General features: G+C 38.0%; 1 pseudogene; it reads right to left on the bottom strand.

Annotated features, from left to right (window-relative positions):
* Nucleotides 1–1849: 1849 nt before the first annotated feature.
* LOC103724946 overlaps nt 1850–18403 on the bottom strand; it is a 123575-nt pseudogene continuing 107021 nt past the window's right edge.

The following is an 18403-nucleotide window of genomic DNA, read 5'->3' as shown; positions in this document are numbered from 1 at the left end:
CACTTGTAAAGATCATCTCCTATTTGATTTGTAAGTGTTTTATATTAGGCTTGATAATTTTGTCTACAACATATCATTTTCTTATGCTTCTCTAGAAAATTCAGTAAGTTTCAGATAGAGTAAGACACCTTGTCTCAAAATCATAAGGGGGAGGGTGATTGGGCAAGACACCCAATGTTCACCTCAGGCTTCCACAAGCACACACACACACACACACACATCTGTACATATACACATGTATCTGCCTACACATATGCACATATATACACATACAAAATAACATTGGAATACTCATAAGACATGTTATAGCTATCACAAAGTAAATAATCATAAACATTATTTGAAAACTATGTGCACAGTACTAAAGAGTCAGGTTTGCACCTTGTTGACTTATACAAGCAAGCTTGGAGAGTTGCTTTCTGGCTAATGATGATTATAAGAAAATACGAAGGAAAAATTCAACCATTATAATCAGTGAAAGAGTATAATTTGATATTTTACAGTGGACAGTGGTCATGTCCAACAATAGCCTCATTTAAATTGTGCTTATGTAAATGTTGTGTTTTGATGCTATTTCTTCTTCTTTCTCGCAAATAACTAAGCTAGAAACTGCTGGTTGGCAATTAAAACAAGAGAAGAATCATGAGGAGTTTCCCCTGCTCACCTTGTTCCATGAAGAAAGTGTAGTCTAAATTCTGGAATGAGTTTTCAAAATTAAACACAAAGAGATTCAAGAACTGTAACATTTCTTTTTTGAAATAATGAGCCATTTATTATCAATACCGACTGTCATACAATTCAAACACTCAGAGGAAAAATCACATAAATCCACAAAAAGGACAGAATGAGAAGCACAAGGGGCACTGCATCTATGACAGAAAACCATTTGTAACTGTGACATTGTGCTGGATAGCTTTAGTGTCAACTTGACAAACCTGGGTTGAGGGAGCCTCAATTGGGGAATTTCCTCTATTGGACTGGCCTGTGGCCATGTCCATGGGGCATCTTCTTGATTGTTGAGTGATGTCGGAGGGCCCAGCCCACTGTGGATGGTGCCACCCCTGGGCAGGTGGGCCTGTGTTGCATAAGAAAGCAGGCTGAGCAGGGGCCAGGGGAGCAAGCCAGTAAGCAGCGTTCCTCCATGGCCTGTGCTCCAGCTCCTGCCTCCAGGTTCCTGCCCTAAGTCCCTACCTTGGGCTCCCTGATGAACTGCGACCTGGGAGATGTAAGATAAATAAACCCTTTCCTCCCCAAGTTGGTGTTGGTCAGAATGTTCTGTCACAGCAATGAAGAACAAACTAGAACAGACATCAACCTCTTCTGTCCAGCTGTAAAAAGGGAGGGAGGGGGTCTGATTTTTCTAATACTTTGCAGTTGTGAGACAATTTGAAAAATTTAGTAATATTAAGGAAAACTAATGTTATTAAATAGTAGGAACAATTCCATAATCTATTTACATGTTTATATCTGGAGACTAGAAAAGTAGACTTTGCTGGTACTATAGAAAATAAAATTAGTTTCATAAGACTGAATATATAAAGAAAAATTGAATCTGTTTCTAATTTCCTTGAGATGGGCATGTAAAGTAATACAAAATACTTTGTAACTCTACTCCTGCATTTCAAATGCTAAACAGGTAGGCCATATATATTGAAACAATTTCTATTGGATTTTTCTCTTTCTTCAGTACTAGGGATTAAGCTCAAGGTTTTGCCCATACTAGGCTAGCACTCTACCACTGAGCTGCATTCCCAGCCTTCTGTTAGATTTTATACTAATATCAACTGATTTTAATTTATTGAACTTAGTTAATAATTTTTTTTCTAAACAAGTTTCAGCTGATTTAATCTCACCCAAGGAAATTGATCTCTTTTGGTTGATCAATATGATAGAGAAATTGTGCAGATGAGAGGTCTCCAAAGTACTGCCCTGCTCTCTGGAGTAGTGTCACGATGCAGTGTCCACCTCCTCCATGACGGCTAAAGGATGAATGTGCTTCAGTCACAACTCAAACTCTGGGTCTCTGGAGACAACTGATGAGCAAATGAAAGGAACCTTCATTTCATAAAATACAAACATTTATTCACCTCTTCAGTCAAACCCAATGGGCAAGAAGAAAATTCTGCTGGTGTAATGTGAACCTTTACTTTTTCTTTTCTGAACTCTGAAAGTACCTCCCACCCCTACAGGCGTGTTTTCATAATGTTTTTCCAGAGTTTGTCTCATGCAAGTCACATGGTTAAGTTGTCTGGTTCTTATTTGACTAAAAGTGTTTATCAGAACTAAGCTCAATGATCTTGCCAGGTTGGCCTTCACTGGCCAAAAAAGATGAGCCAGTCATGGGCATCCAAACTCATGGTTTTTCTGGCTGTATGTCTCTAGCTGGCAACCTCTATCTGCAGGGTTAATGTGGACAGAGGGACTTCCATTCACGGGGCAGCTGTATTCACTTTCAGTTTGAATAACTGGCATAAACTCAGAATTGAACCCAGGAATTGGAATGGGCCTGCCCCTGCTCCAAGAATAAAACTTCCAGGCAGCTTCATTTCTTTTGTAATGTTACCTGATCATGAATTTTTCACAGGAAAGATGTGCGCTTTCTTAGTCAAATCAGGATAATCAACCTGAAGGCCTGGACAGTAGCAAAGTTACCAGGTAGCTCCTTCTATATAACTTCAGCAAGCTCCTTTAGGCTTAGGATATGAAAAGAAAACTCCAGGCATACTATTTCTTTCTTTGCATATGAAACTGTACAAATACAGTTTTCTGTTGGCTGATTTTCACAAGAGTTCACGGCACACTGAGCATGAACAGCTACTGTTCCAAGATCACTCAGTTGTTAAGTATGAGAAATAATTCAAAAGCAGGGCCCTCAAGCCAGAACTCATCACAGCACACCATGCTGATCCACCACTGGAGTGACACAGCAGCATGTGTGGAAGTTCACAAAAGTTCAGTGCTACATGTTAGTCTAGGAAGCTCACTTTGCTTAGGGGACACTATTATGTTTTTTCTTTCTAATTGAATTTATTCCTCTTGACTAGAAAAGCTTTTTTTAAAAAAATTTTGTATCTTGGCCCTTTCCTGAAAGTATTTACCAGAACTGACAGTTTTCTGGTGGAGTCTTGAAGCACAGGATCATATTATCTGAGAAAAAAACAGGAATAACTTGACTTCTTCCTTTCCTGATTGTGTGCATTTTATGTATGATTGCCTTATTGTTCTGATTAAAATTGTAAGAATTGTATTGAATTTGACTGGTAATAGTGGACAACATTATCTCATTCCTCAGAAAATCAGTTGTTAATTAAGTGGGCCAAATTGAGGTCAGAGACTCTGAATTCTACCTACGTATAATTCCCCACTAGTTAACTTGTCTCCCTAAATGTTCCTCTTGCAGTGTCAGTTCCACTAAAGAGACACCTTTGACACTCAAAATAAACTATTTTCTTTTCTGAGTCTCCCCCAGCTCCTATTCTTTTCTGTCACAGCACTGATTCAGGATTCAGAAAGTGTGCAATCAAATTTGGTCTCCCTTGAAGTAATGGACTAGACTCTCGAAACCTCAGCTTCCTCATCGATAATACTGACTTCAGAGAGAGAGAGGGAAGCTGCGTAAGGCCATGCATTTAAAGTGCTTTGCAGAGGGGATGGTATTGCTAAACATATAAGCAGTGTAAACAATTACTATGATAGACTTTATAAATTTACATATATAAGCACCTTAGTTTTCTCGTGGGCACATGTACATACCTACACACTAAATACATACATAGTAAAAAATGCTAGGCACAAAATGTGTCTGTGTTTGAATACATATTATTTATGTAAGACTATCCATATGTTCCCACAGATTCTCAAAGTGGCTTCTGACCCCTAATTCCAATGGAAAACTATCATCCAGAATTCTGCTGGAAATCCTGCTAGTCACAACTTAGAGTAGGATCTCCACATTCAGTTCAAAAGCGTCTTTGAGAGGGTAGGCTGTTCTTGTTGAATTTTTGTCTTCTGCGCACCTTTGAAATAAGGTCAAAATACTCATGGGAGTAAATAAAGAAATTTATTGTTTTAATAGAATGACATGTCTGGTGGCTTCAGTAAGTGTTCTCTACCGGCTCCAAGTATTTGAGCACTTGGTCAGTTGGTGGCACTGTTTTTGGAGGTGCAGTCTTGATGGAGGAAGCACATCATTGGGGGAGAGCTTTGAGAATTCATAGCCTTGTCTCACTTTGAGTCTGGCTCTCTCTGCTTCCTGTGCCTTCTTGAAGATGGGAGCACTCAGCTTTCTGCCCCTGCTGCCTCCTGCCATGCCTCCCTGCCATGATGGACTCATCCCTCTGGAACCATAAGCCCAATAAACTTTTCCTTTTATAAGTTGCTTTGGTCATGGTGTTTTATCACAGCAACAAAAAAGTAATTAAACAATATCTTACAAATGTGTTCTAACTAAAAAAAAGTCTAAGCTAAGTACCTTGATTACTTGTTTCAATTATGAATCCCCGAGAAATACACTAAAAATATTACCTACTAAGGAAGGATTCAACTTTACTTCCTTTAAATCCTTATTTATATAATTGCATAACATTTACTCTTTACTTTGTAAGTCTTCACATGGCCATTAGCCAAAAGCAATAAATCCTAAACTGACCATTATAAATGTACTCATAATTTCCTCTGGCAAATGGAGATGGAGAGGTATTCAAAGGTGCCCTGTGCTCTGTTCACCAGATCTGAACTCTTATAGCGGCAATACCAACATCAGCAGCATATTTGAAACCCTGATGGACAGTGGTTTGTTTTCTTATTCAGAAATTGACTCTCTTGGAAACTTTATTTCACTTTATCTTTATCTTTCCTTTTGGATAATTGTACACACAGACACATACACTTATTTCATTCATCGGCTGGAGACTTGCACTCTGGCCATGGAGACTACATCATAAGTACTTACCAAGTTGTAAGTAAAAAGAAGTGGATTCATTTTTGATTTATTATTCAATAAAATATTATTCCCCATTTGGGACAGATACAGAATTTGTGGCTCATTTGAAATACCAGCCTGTAGCCTCATTTCTGTCCAGAGAACAGTACAGTCCTTTTGAGCTTGACCCAATAAAGCATTTTATTTATTTGCTTTTTTAATTCCAGGGTTGATCTTAGTCTTTACACATGCTGGCTGGGTGGTGGTGAACGTTGGAAACTTGCCTCCATAGTCTTTGGGGAAGGAAGGCATTCAGTGGTTCTCACTTTTAAACAAGATCTTTACAATCCACTGCAGCCAGTTTAGATTTTGAAAAGTTTTGCCTGGAACTGTGACATACGGTGGGGTTTTGTGCTAGTCACTAATTCACTGATGGGAGGCGGTGGCTCTGTGTAGGGGAGACACTCCCATTGCTTTTGCTTCTATTTGGTGATTGACTGGAGCTGGTCCCATACATATACTGTTGACATTTTCAGTATAAATCTTTTAATTCTTAATTTTTGTTTTATGTGTGTGAATGAGTATTTTGCCTGCATGTGTGAAGTGCAAGATGTACATGAAGCACCCATCGAAGCCAGAAGAGGGCATTGAATTTCCTGGAACTGGAGTTACAGATGGTTGTTAGCTGCCATGTGGGTGCTGGAACCCAACTCGGGTCTTGTGCCAGAGCAGCCGGAGCTCTTAACCGCTGAGACCTCCTTCCAGCACCAGTCTTTCAATTCTTAAGGATAAGAACACTGATCTAAGTGACATCTTTCTAAGCAGTAAGAAAAACAGGAAGTTTTTGACTCCCTCCAGCTCTATAATAGGGATTCTAATCACAAGATGTTGAGGACACCACTTACACAGGAACAGGAAGAAACTACGGTTCGACAGCAGAAGGAAGAAGGTTTGTTGAAGGTATCTGGTAAGATATAATGTAAAGTATAAATGGTTCAACTTAACAAATTCAAATAAAAATTCTTTCTCCTAAAATTAATCCACCGAAAGTCCCACATACAGGGATTGGACACAATGCATGGGAGAAGGCACGTGTTTGCTTAATATGGTTCATAATGTGTTAGGTGCACTTCCTAACTATTGATGCTTAACAAATATAAAATAAGGGAAGAGTACACAGTCAGTGACTAACATAGAACCTTGCCAGAACCTTCAGACTGAAGCCTCTCGTCTCTTCTCAGACTCTTCACTAACACTTTACCCCATCCCATCAACTGAACATTCCACACTTCTTCAAGTGTGGGCTGTCTAACAATACAATACCCATCCTTCACTTGTCTGCTGACATTTAGGCATCACCCGCCGTGGCTCCTAGCTTCAGGACTGAAGCACACACCCATTTTCATTCTTCTTGACAACACAATGACCTCAACAGTGCCCTTAGTTTCTCTTCCAGACCCATGACCTTACCCAAATATCTTTATAAAATCCTTATTTCGATCTCCATTAAATTTTGCCCCCCCCACAATATATTTTCCCTGCTGTATTCATTTCCTCTTCTACTCATTTCGCTAAGTCCCTTTACTAATTCCAGTCCTGAGTGGTCCTCCACCTTCTATTCCAGACAGTCTTAAACTTGGGCACACATCAGAATCACTTGTTGTAAATAGACTGTGAGCCAAACTCTCCAGAATTTCCAACGAGATGGTCTGAGGTGGGACCTGACAAGTTCCAAGGGATACTGATGATGTTAGCTGAGGAACCAGCCTGTGAGAACCAATGCCTTACTCCATTAGAGACATACACACTGAAGGACAAGGATTTTGGAATTAGAAACCTGTCTTTGTTACTTTTCTGTTCCTGTGATAAAATACCATGACAAAAATCAACTTAAGGAAACTCATTTTGGCTCAGAGTTCTAGGGCACAATCCATCATAGCAGGAAAGTCAAGTCATGGAGGTAGGAGACTGAGGAGGCAGCTGATCACATTGCACCTCAGTCAGGAAGCAGAGGGAGATGAATGCATGTTGCCTTTTTCCACTTATATCCAAGATCCCAGTCAGAGCATGCAGTGGGTAGATCTTTCCACTGCAACTAATGCAATTCAAATAACCTCTCATAAGCATGCCCAGAGGCCCATCTTCCAGCTTATTCTAGATTCTTTCAAGTTAAAAATTAACACTAATTTTACAAGCCCTAATCTCAAATTCTATGGTATCTAATTTTTAAATAATTCTTTTTAAATCTGTGGTAAATTATTGAGTTAAAAACATGTCTCACTTTTTGATTGGCATGTAATGTTTTCCCCATATCATTACTAGTGTGGCTGAGAAAGTTTTTAAAAATATTTGTAGACTGTGTTTCATTTGTACAAGTCAGCTATCAATGACACTTATTATTTATTTCTCAATATTTGTGTGAACTTTTATATATGATATATGTTAAGCTTTCATGTGTTGTTATAGATTGCAATTATATTTAATTAATTCTTCTCCCATACTTTAAACATGTATGTGGTGTCCTTTTTTACACATAAATAAAATCAAGGTTACCTGTCTTTTTTTTTTTTTACTTGAATGTCTTTTGTTTTACCACTAAAGATACAAGCCTCAAATTGTGATATAATTTCTTCACTTTGAGTTTAAGTTTTGATCTTATTCAATATATGTTCACTGTGCATAGATACAGCAATATTGATATGTGTGACAAATTTGTGCATATATAATGTCATAGCTTCAGTTGTCAATTGGACACACCTGGGAAGAGGGAGCCTCAGCTAAAGAATTTCTTTGATCAGATCGGCCTATGGGCCTGTTTATGAGGCATTTATTCGTTAATTGATATGGGATGGCCCAGCCTACTGTGGGCAGTGCCACACATGGGCAGTGTTATGTATGGGCATGTGGGCCTGGGTTGTATAAGAACTCTGGCTGAGCAGGAGCCACGAGACACAAGCCAGTGAACAACATTCTTCCATGGTCTCTGCTTCCAGATTCCTACCTTATGTTCTTGCTCTGATTTTCCTCATTGAAAAACTGTTACCTGAACGTGTAAGATAAAATAAACCCTTTCTTCCCCTAATTTGCTTTTGGTTATGGTGTTTATCACAGCCACAGAGAAACCAAACTAGGATACACAAGTAGTGACAAAATCTGTTATGACTACAACCTGGCTGATGGTACATTGGCACTGATAAGAAAGCACATCCAAACACAACGGTTTTGAAGCATCAGAGAGAACATTTCATAGCCTCCATGAAATGTGTGAAACTCATGACATACCATAGAAGGTCTGAAATCATCATAAGGAACTAAAAATTATTCTTATTGTCCAGACTGGCCTTGAATTTACAAGCCTTCTGCCTCAGCCTCCTGAGTGCTGGGATTATACATGTGCACCACCATGCCTTGTCTCTCTTAATGTGCAGGTGGATCTGGTTTTCCTTTCTCTTGCAGGAGTTTGTTTCATTTTGTTGCTGTTTTTATGGAACCAGCTCACAGTCACATGTTTTCTCTATCCTGATTATGGTTCCATATGTTTCTCTATATCTTTTAACATGTTCCCCTGTGTTTCCCATAATTTGATAAATGGAGTAGAGCCTTGATCAGATTGAAAGGTGATTTAAAATATTTGTTCTTTCACAATTTTATATATGTTCCTATATCTATTAATTTCATATAAGGAAAATCTCTTTCCATTTTGGACTTGGATTTCCAGGGAAGATGATCTGGAACATTTGATTTATGCTCTGTGAATGCTTTCCTTAAAATGATAATTCTTATCTTCCTTCATCAATATTAGATAACAAAAAGACAATTTTTAAAACGACCTTTAATTACTGAAATCAGCAGATTAGTGAGCTGTAATAAACTTATATTGAACTTGGATGTCAAATATCATGATTTTTCATCTTGTATCCCTAGTTTGGGCTTTTATAAATCTAGATTATTGGAAGTTACATTTCCAATAATATAAAATATATAACAAGGTAGAAAAATGTAACGAAGGGGCAGGTTTGTTTCTAACACAATATTTAAAAGTATTCCAACAGAACTGACATTTTTGTGGCAGCAAACAGAATCGCATGAAATGAGGTTTCTAGAATGCATCGGAACTCGCGTTTCCAAGTTAAATTATCCTTAAATTGAAAGTCTGTCATATTTATCATCTTTTAAGTATAAGAGAAATGAATGTTAATAACAAGTGATGCTATGAAGAGTATATAGTATTAGACTTAGGTTTAAATTAGAAAAATAAGTACCTGAAAAGAAATATCAAAGCACATTGCTGTGGTCTGAATGTTGTGGTCTTCTCTTCTTCAGTTGGTATTTAATCCCCTTTGTGATGAAAGTTGGAGGCATGACCATTGGGAAGGAATTGTCAGGAGAGATGAGCTACCTCACCTCTTTTATCACTTAACTGCCCATAGTTGTCTCCATCTAGGATTAACAAGTCCTTACTGGACACAGATCTGCTAGCTCTTGGTTTTGACTTTCCCACCTTCCAAAATTATGAGAAATAAACTTCTTCTGTTTATAAATTATCCAGATTCAATGATTTTGTTTTAGCTACCGGAACAGACTAAGATAAGTACAAAGTAAAGAAATGTTTCCTCTTCTACATAAGTCCTTAAGCTCTGGGTTCATTGCCCTCTATTGCATGAGGAAACTTCCTTGATGAGAATTAGATATGAATTAGTATTCTTTCTACCCCTTGCTCCACTATGTTCCATGTGTCCATTGTAGATGTGTCATTTAGGGTTGGGCATTTCACAGACACTTAGTCTCTGTGTGTAAGACCAGTTGTGGAACTCTGTAACAGTCTTCGTCTATTGCAAAAGAAGCTTCTTTGGTGCATGGTGACTAGCATACTTATCTGTAAATATAAGAATCAGTATTTAGCACATAGTAAGAAATTACGTTTGTCTAGGGATGTGACAACCTTAGGATTTTCTCTAAGATCTATGACTTCTTCAGCCATGTGTATTTGGTTATGTTTACAGTACCACACATGAGTTCCCTTCCATTGAATGGGTTTTAGGTCCAATTAGGTAGCTGTTGATTACCCCCAAGATAAAAGTGCCACTACTGTCCCAATATAGTTTGCTGTGCTGGTCATTGTTGTGGTTATTAGGCCTTAAAGCTGGTATTGAAACTTTGATTGACTTGAAGGTCTTTACATAAATGACAGAATACATGAAATTCAGTGCCAGTGGGGAAGGGGGTATAAAGAGAACTAAGATGTTGTGTATGAAATATACAGAAATTCAATAAAAATATATCAGAAAGAAATGTTTCCTATTTACTTTCTTCATGCTCTTGAACTGTCAAAGACTCAGTGTCAACAGGTATTTCTAACACTAAATTAGTCAGTGCTCAGGCTAGACAAATGGCATAAGAAATACACAGAGAACAGGATTGGTAACTGGTCCACATTGTATTATAAAAGTGATCAATACAATAGCCTAGATGATCTGCTGGCTGAAATATGCAGCCATGTAGCTGCAAAGATGTCAGGACTGCCACTCCCATGAGTGACTGGAACCCCATAAGGCTCAAAACTCTACTGTTAGGAATTTATTATTTTGGCTCCTCTGAAAATATACATTTCCCTGAGAAGCTAATACTCATAAATTCTTTCATGTAAATGTACCTTCTGTTTACTTTATTTCTGTGCTTCATTCACTCTTGGAATAGAATAGCCCGTTTATAAATGCCTATGATCAATGGTGAACCTTGAGTCTGAAGGCTAAAATCAGTCTAGCCTCAAATTAACTTTCATTAGGCTGTCTCATTATATTACTTCTTTTAGTCTTGTTCTAGATGTTCTCTAAACATTTTCCTGTAAAATGTACACAACTATCTCCCAGAGGACAATAAGATTTTCATGTCATATTTCCCCCTTAGGCTTGAGTTTTGCATTTTGATTAGAAATAGTATATCCTTGAAAAAAACCTCCCAACGTTTTCCTCTCCATTATAAACTATCTCATAAATAAAGGTCTTCTTCAAAAAGTTGAACAATAGGATAGTGGTTATCAGAAGCTGGGACAGGTGGGAGGGAAAGGGAGAGGAGGGTTGATGGCTACACATAGTGCAGTGGAAGGAAGGAATAACTTCACATGTTCTATAGCATAGTAGGTGCCTATGATTGATGACAATTAATTGCGTGTTTTACAATTGTTAGCAGAAATGATTCTGAATATTCCCAATAGGAAAAATATTGTTTGAAGAAGTAGATGTACCAGTGACCCTGATCTGATCAATGCACTTGTGCACATACTAAAACATTACTCTATACCATATAAATATATACAGTAATATACTAAGAAAGCTTTTGAAATGAAATAAGTAATTTATTTTATAATAAAGAGGTGACATCATGAGCATGCAGGTATTTATATTAAAGTGGTTGAAACTGTCTTAATTACAAACTCCACATTGTTTTGGACACTATTGGATTTCCCCCATAGTGTCTCAAAGCTCTCCCTAGAAGAGGCTTTTTTCCAATTTTAAAGCAGAGTAATGTCATTTTGGAAAGCTTTGAAATTTTGAAATTTTTGATTCATCACATTGGTTGAAATATCTCAAATTAGTGAACTCTATCAAAGACTCAGCACTGTCTTCTAAAATTGCAAGTGTAAAGTCAAATTTTTGAAAACATTTAGAGCTTAATATAAATCATTATTTGTGTGTGTGTTGTACCCGTATGTGTATATACACGTGTGCACACACACAAACCAAAGATGGAGGTGGATGTGTCTTCCTTTATTGTGTATGTTGTACCTGTATGTGTATATACATGTGTGCACACACACAAACCAAAGATGGAGGTGGATGTGTCTTCCTCTATTGTGTATGTTGTACCCGTATGTGTATATACACATGTGCACAGACACAAACCAAAGATGGAGGTGGATGTGTCTTCCTCTATTGTGTATGTGTACGTTGTAACTGTATGTGTATATACACATGTGCACACACACAAACCAAAGATGGAGGTGGATGTGTCTTCCTCTATTGTGTATGTTGTACCCGTATGTGTATATACACATGTGCACAGACACAAACCAAAGATGGAGGTGGATGTGTCTTCCTCTATTGTGTATGTTGTACCCGTATGTGTATATACACATGTGCACACACACAAACCAAAGATGGAGGTGGAAGTGTCTTCCTCTATTGTGTGTGTGTATGTTGTAACTGTATCTGTATATACACATGTGCATACATACAAACCAAAGATGGAGGTGAATGTGTCTTCCTCTCTTGTGTATGTGTGTGTATGTTGTACCCGTATGTGTATATACACATGTGCACACACACAAACCAAAGATGGAGGTGGAAGTGTCTTCCTCTATTGTGTGTGTGTATGTTGTAACTGTATCTGTATATACACATGTGCATACATACAAACCAAAGATGGAGGTGAATGTGTCTTCCTCTATTGTGTGTGTGTATGTTGTAACTGTATCTGTATATACACATGTGCATACATACAAACCAAAGATGGAGGTGAATGTGTCTTCCTCTATTGTGTATGTGTGTGTATGTTGTACCCGTATGTGTATATACACATGTGCACACACACAAACCAAAGATGGAGGTGGATGTGTCTTCCTCTATTGCTCCCAGCCTTATTTTTCCAAGACAGGTTCTCAAAATGACACATTGATCCTGGTGTTAACAATTCTACTAGACTGGGTGATCAGTGAGCCCCACCCATCTAGATCTGCCTGTCTTTGCTACCAAGCTGGAGTTCCAAATATGCACCACTGTGTCCAGCTTTTACAAGGAGATTCAAATTCAGGCCCTCATGCTTGAGAAGCAAGTACTTTACCCAGCCTGGCCACCTGAGCCATCTTCCCAGTCCTAATACAAGTTATTTTAAGCAACTAAATTTTTAAAAGTTTGTTTTTACCATCTGAGATCACCCATAGAAAGAATGAGATAGTTTTTATTTTGTTTTTGAGATGGGGGTCTCACTATGTAGTCCTGGCTGGCCTGGAACTTACTATATAGACCAGGCTTTCCTCAGACTGACTGAGATCCACCTGCTTTCTGAGTGTTAGGATCAAAGGTCTAAGCCACCACCTCTAGCAATAATGTTTTGTAACTAGAAGGAAAGAGAAGATAGAGTGATCAAAGATACTACTATTTTGGGCAGTTCTATTGTTAGGATGCATTTTGACCCTTTCAAAATTCATGTTGAAATTTGATTCCCTAAGTTACAGTGTTGAGAGATGGTGGGGTTTTTAGTTTTTAATAAGGTATTTGGGTCATGAGAGGGTCTACTTTCTTGAAAGAATTAATAATGATCTGAAAGAATTGGGTCCCTTCTTGAGGAAATGTGTGCGTTCTCACTCTCATGGGACTGCATAGTTGCTGTGAGAGTGGGTTATAAAGCGAAGCCCTCCCTCTGCTTTCTCCCTTCCTTATATACCCAACAGCCCTTCTGCTTTTCTGTCACACTCAGTACAAGGTCTCCACAGATATAGTTGCTGAATTGTTGACTTCTAGTCTTCAGAACCATGAGCCAAATAAATCTTTTATTTTGTAAATCAGACAGCCCGAGACATTCTGTTTCAGCAACAGAAAATAGACTAAAGCATGTTATATTAAAAAAGGAACTGGAGTATAGATAAAGACACAAGGTAGTGTCAGACTGCGGACTTTGCTTAAGATGCAAAGGGGAGGGAGGAAGCATAAGGGGAAAGAGGAGGAGGAGGAGAAAGAGGAGGATGGGAGGAGGAGGAGGAGAAAGGCAAGTTGTCCCCTGACTTCCACATGCATCATGGCACATGCCCCCACCTGCAGAGCAAATGAAGAAGTGGGAGAAGGGAGAGGAGGAAGAAGAGAAAAAGGAGGAGGAGGGAGAAAAGGAGGAGGAAGAGGAGGAGGAGGAAGAGGAGGAGGGGAGGAGGAGGAGAAAGAGGAGGAGGAGGAGGGGAGAGTGATTTTGTTTTCTGCTTCGTTTCTGTCTTCCTATTTTCACCTAGAGGTGGAGTTAAATTCAGATTGGTTTGTTTGAAGCAAACTTCAAATGGTGTGCATTATAACTTAATTGATTTTTGCCTGGCATTTAGGTACCCGCTTTTGAGAAAAGATTCCTTCACCAACATGATTGATAAACACATAGGAAGTGTGTTACAACAAAAAGATTTATTAACCTGGTGCACAGCCACAGACACCATTTCAACAAGAGAAAACACGTATGGAAGAGATCAGCTGTCCATCAGATGACTTTAAATACCATTTTCTATTGAGAAAGTAGAAAAGAATGCTGAGCTCATCCATTTCATAGGCAGAGCTCCCCTGTGGCATGGCGGGACCTCGGAAGAGAAATGTGCGGGCAGCTAAACAGTTCATGTATAAAATCTTCAGCCATGGAAATATTTTTTCACTTCACTCTTATGTGTTCTTTAATAGGGATTTCAGTAATGTGAATTTGGGCGTTTAAAGCATCAGCTGTACAGATGGAAAAGAAAATGAAACAATGAAAATATTCTTCAACATACTCAGAAAAAGGTACTTGGAGGAACTCATTGGATATTTAAATATATGCTGCCTTCCTTCTGTCTGGCTCCTTCAGTGTTTTCCCTCATTGGCTAGCTGCCCTATTCCACCTGAAAGAGCCTTCTTCTCTTCCCCTTTACTTAGAAAGCTCGTTTCCCAAGGCAGTTCAGCGGTCAGTTTCCTCACACTTGTGGCTCTCCAGGTCCTGTGTGTGCCTAAGAACAGCGGGTTTTGTTCTTACTGTGTTAAAAGTGCACCATATGAGTGGGCTGTTCAGACCCAGAAAGATCTGAACACCTTTCAAAGTTAGGATTGGGGACACAGCCATTTATGGTTGGTGTAGAGATGGTTATAATCTTAACCATGACCTCTGGAAGGAAATGTTCCGGTTCAGTTTTTGCAAGGAAAATAAGTCAAAGAGAAGAAAAAGGAATTAGATCAGGACATGTGTGGCTTCTTAAAGGAGAGAGTTAAAGAAATGAAGAGTAAGCCTCGAAGACAAAATTAGGGCATCACTTTCCTACCTAGGATTCCTCACTCTCTCAGCTTGTCCCCAAGCTAATTTTACTATTCTTTCTGCCTCCATGTTTTTCAACCCATTTTATTGAATCAAAATGCGTTAACAGACATTTGATTAGTTAGCTTTCTAATGAGTTCATTATCCAGTTTCAGAGGTCTCTCTCATATTCTTGTGGGTTTCAGTCTTCTTTGATTTTTAAGGAATTGACCAGTTCCTGAAAGGAGGTATGTCTTCTCATCAGGCACAGTTCTCAGCTTAATTTGGGGATTATTCTGAAGAATAAATATTTTGCCTCCATTTAGTGTTTTTCAAAGTATACATAATACATACCTTAAATCTACCAAGATTAGCGCTGAAACAAATTTGTTAAATACATTTGGCAACAAGGAAAAATATAAAACCTTTGTCCCCTATACAGTAGTAATTTCTAAATGAACATTTCTTTTCAAGAGAATAAGAAATTATGTTGCAAATATAAGACCAACAGCAGGTAATGTTAGTATATATTAATATTTTTGTTACTATAAGAACTGTGAGCTAGTCTTTTTGTTTTCTTTATTATGATAAAATAATGTACATACAATGAAAAATGACCTCAGAAACCATGCTTTACATAACAGTGCATGAAATGTATGTGCTGATGGCAAATGTTAGTTCATTATCATATAATGTATAGAACATTTTGTAAGCATTGCAGGATAAAACACTACTGCTATTAAAAATATGGACTACTTTAAAGAAAATTATGTTTGAATTTAATAAATGGTCTTGGAATTTAGAAACTTGGTGATGTTTAAAAATGAAAACATAACTACATGTTGGAAAGAAATTCCACATTTTATAATGTAAAATAAGGAAGATTATTTTGATAATCTTGGGTTAAACTGTATTTTGATGAAATAATTGGCTTCTTCATATGAGGCAGATACCCATTTTCATATAACCAAAGCACACAGTCTGGAAAACATCTTTTCTGTTATCAGCTCTTCTGTTTACCTAGTTCCTAGTTAGTTAACAAACACCTTTTCATTATGACTTCATTTTTAAAACTTCATACATTCAACTGCTAATTCATGAAGTGATATGACATCTTTTAAATAAGTATAGTAGAAAGAAAATCTGTTCATATGGAAAATGTTTAAGACTAAAGATGGAGGCTGGGCATGGTTGCACACCTTTAATCCTAGCACCCAGGAAACAGAGACAGAGAGACCTCTGTGGGTTCAAGGTCAACCTGGTCTAAATAGCAAGTTCAAGTTAGCCAGGGCTATACCGTGAGACCTTATCTCAAAAAGAAAAGAATAAAAAAAACTACAGGGGAGAATGTTAGGTATTCATTCATCAAAATATATTTCCTCCTCTTCTTCATGAACATATAGTCATACTAGAATTCCCAGCTTCCTTTGCACTTAGATCTGATCATGTGGTTGCTTTGTAGCCAATGGAATGTGAGCAGAAGGCATGTTATTTCTAGTCATGGTTTATACAATCTACTTTATATGTCTGCTCTTATGCTTTTTTTTCTTTTCAACTAATTGAGATATTGTCAAATATGCAAACTATGGAAGCCTTGTGTTGAAAATGCAAAAGAAGTCATTTGATATTTTCCTATAATGAATCATGTTACACATTTTAGATTCTACTTTTATAGATGCCTAACTTACAGTTCCTAGTAAAACCACCTCAAAATGATTACCAAAACATTGTAGATATCCAGTGTCATATAATACATAATATCCATGAGACATACTCTTTAGAAATATGATTAAGTTAACATTGATCTTCATTAGACATCTCTGATAACTTATATTATTTCTTTATGAAAATAAATCACTGACCAAAATAGAATTGGATTCACCATCATGAAGAATTGCCCAAGTTAGGAACCTAGGAATAACAAAGCTCTATGTATGTACATTGAAAAAGCTTATGAGACACAGTTCATGTAACAGTCTCATATTATTCTATTTGTTCCACTTGAAATCTGTTTCATGATTTCTTTCTGAGGAAACGTGAACAAATAGAGCTCCAGATAGAGTGCCATTGACAGATCAAAGAAAACTTTATACTCAAGACTAGCTTGATGAACCAATGAGCTTATTGAGGTTACTTACATCACTATAGATTAGGGGTTACTAACAGGAGCCTCGATGACTCTTAGGGAGTTTTATCACCCAAAAGCCTAGTCCAGCATGGGTGATGACTCACAAACTGCATCATGGAGTTCTCTACAAGCTGCAGGTGGCCCACCATAGAGTCTCCTCTCCTTCAGTTTGTTTATTCTTTATTTAGCTGTGGGGACTGTCTACATGAGTCTTGTGTTTCTTGTAAATTTCATGAACCACCTCCCATTTCTCCCAAAGGGGGATGTTTGAAAACATGAAATACCTAATAAGACTCCATCTCTCTCTGGTTTTTGCCCCTCCTTCTTCTTCCTTCCATGGTACCTGACTATTTTCTTCCATTTATAATTGAGCACTATCCCACAGCAACAATAATTTACTCTTAGTAGTTTGATTTGCTAAGAGTCTCCATAGTATCCATGACCCACTACATAGAAGATTCCCTCCATGAACAGAGGCTGAAGCATGAATAATCTGTGAGCATAAGTACAAATGTTTTAAAGGCAGTTTGACAAATTATGTACCAACCATTTAACAAAAAAATAGCTGTAGCTTTTCCACTGTGGCCTGTCACTTCCTAAGCCATATCTTTCTTCTCAGGTAGCAGTATCAAACATGAGTTCTCTCCTGTAGTGTGGTCTTAAGTCTGATAAGAAAGCAGTTGGCTGTATCCATAACAGTTATGCCACTGTTGCACCAGAGGTATATATGACATGTTGGTAGTACAGCATATGAATACCATAACCAAATTGGACTATCACAACAATTCTCCCTCACTAACTGCATATTAACCTTCTGGCACTTCAAAAGTCATCCAGCAGAGAGCTTCTGGCTCTGTCTCAGCCTGATTTCCTCATGTTTTGCAGCCAAAGTATGCTATGTTTTTAGCAGTAAAGATTCACCACTAGTTCTACCATGTTACCAGTAGCAGTGCCAAGAGCCTGTATTGGATTGATTGGGGGCTCAGGGACATCCTTGGCTAACATTTCATATAGAGGCTGCCTATCCTGGCACTGGAATTTTCATGAAACAACCTCGTGGCTTTTGGGAGTGCCTTTTTCTACCCATGCAGGGTCATTTCCGCATTTAGACTGTTCAGTTGCCGTTTTAGCAATGTATTCTTCCAATCTCCATATAAGGTAAGGCAGGTAGAAGTACCGCAGATGATGATTATCATCAAACCATTTCTGTATATCAGTATGGTGACTAAGTGCCCCAATGCTATCAATTCTCCCTGAGCACCTATATGTAACATTGACTTAAACAAGACACTTGATTGTGGCTGGACTCATTGCTTGCTTGCATGGAAATTCTCTCAAGAGGC

This window comes from Nannospalax galili, unplaced genomic scaffold (assembly GCF_000622305.1).
Source record: "Nannospalax galili isolate Female #2095 unplaced genomic scaffold, S.galili_v1.0 scaffold186, whole genome shotgun sequence".
Taxonomy (NCBI): Eukaryota; Metazoa; Chordata; class Mammalia; order Rodentia; family Spalacidae; genus Nannospalax; species Nannospalax galili.
The sequence above is the reverse complement of the archived record's forward strand: the minus strand, read 5'-3'. Positions and strand labels throughout refer to the sequence as shown.